The sequence below is a fragment of the Rutidosis leptorrhynchoides genome, chromosome 7 (genome assembly GCF_046630445.1).
Source record: "Rutidosis leptorrhynchoides isolate AG116_Rl617_1_P2 chromosome 7, CSIRO_AGI_Rlap_v1, whole genome shotgun sequence".
Classification (NCBI taxonomy): domain Eukaryota; kingdom Viridiplantae; phylum Streptophyta; class Magnoliopsida; order Asterales; family Asteraceae; genus Rutidosis; species Rutidosis leptorrhynchoides.
Window position 1 is genome coordinate 306287358 of NC_092339.1, and position 1149 is coordinate 306288506.

Consider the following 1149-nt stretch of genomic DNA (forward strand, 5'->3'; position numbering starts at 1 on the left):
TCTAGTCCTCTATTTGTGACAATTCGCATCATACTTAAAGACTTATAACGACGTGTAAATTCTCGATCAACCACTGTTTTAGCATCTATTTCACTGTCAAGCTCAACTACTATCTTCAAATTCTTGTAACCGTCATCTGGTACCCATTTCACTTCCGGTGCTACATCCACAATAATATCATATCTATCCCACAAGACAAGTTGAATTAATATCAAAATTAACAAAACGCCTGTAATTATCCAACTAAAAAGATAAAACATTTGACATACTTTAGGATGTTCAAAGAAGAGTAAGTTGCTTCCATGTCAAGAAATGTTGTTGCAATGCGGATTGAGTCCTATAGAGCCCGTCCATCTACCTGCAAATTTGATCACTTTTTTATTGTTTCAGATTTTAATAAGTTAAGATTAAAAAAACAAAACAATGCGTACAGATGACATGGCGTGCGGAAGAGTTCTTTTTAGAATGGATTCAACAACTGATTTTCTGAAACCATCCTTCCCTATATAACTTATTAAAATACTTTCTGGAACTTTCTTCCCAGGACGAAATCCAGGAACCTGAAGAAACATTGTGTATTCCACCATTAGTATTTCACTGATGCAAAACTTAACAAAAGAACACAAACATGAAGTCTACAAAATAAGATTAAGAAGCAGATGATGGGATCTAAGTATACCTTTGCCTTCTTCATAAACTGATTAATGACCCTCTTGTAACTATCATCACATACTATAGACGGAACTTTTATGCTCATTCGAATCTGCAGACTTCAAATATAAACTTGCAGAAATGTTGAATATTGATTCGAAAGACGAAATTTTGTTTCTTTAACATATATAGAAGAATCAGAGGTAAGAACGATATCGTCCACCACTTCAGATGGCCATAAAAGCTTGCAACATTCACTAAAAATTAAAATAAAAATCACATACAGTTGTATAATTATATGCAGTTTTTTTTTAATTCTAAATATCTAAGCATGACTCAAAAAACATGGAGTGTTATATCACAAACCTAAACTCAAGCGTTGACATGAGAGGCAGAGGTGAAAGCAATTGAGTTCTGAAGTACATGGGTGAATGCCATCAGTTTGTAGTCTTCCCAATCCAAACACTCATCTTTCTTCTTGTTGCTCCTAATTCGTTG

At 33.9% G+C, this 1149-nt stretch overlaps 1 long non-coding RNA gene across 1 annotated transcript; it reads right to left on the minus strand.

Moving 5' to 3' along the window:
• Positions 1–264: 264 nt before the first annotated feature.
• On the minus strand, positions 265–770 carry LOC139857349 (uncharacterized). Its single transcript, XR_011762487.1, has 3 exons — positions 680–770; positions 432–560; positions 265–358 (listed from the first exon to the last, which is right to left on the minus strand). It is a non-coding gene; the product is annotated as an uncharacterized lncRNA (long non-coding RNA).
• Between the last annotated feature and the right edge of the window lie 379 nt (positions 771–1149).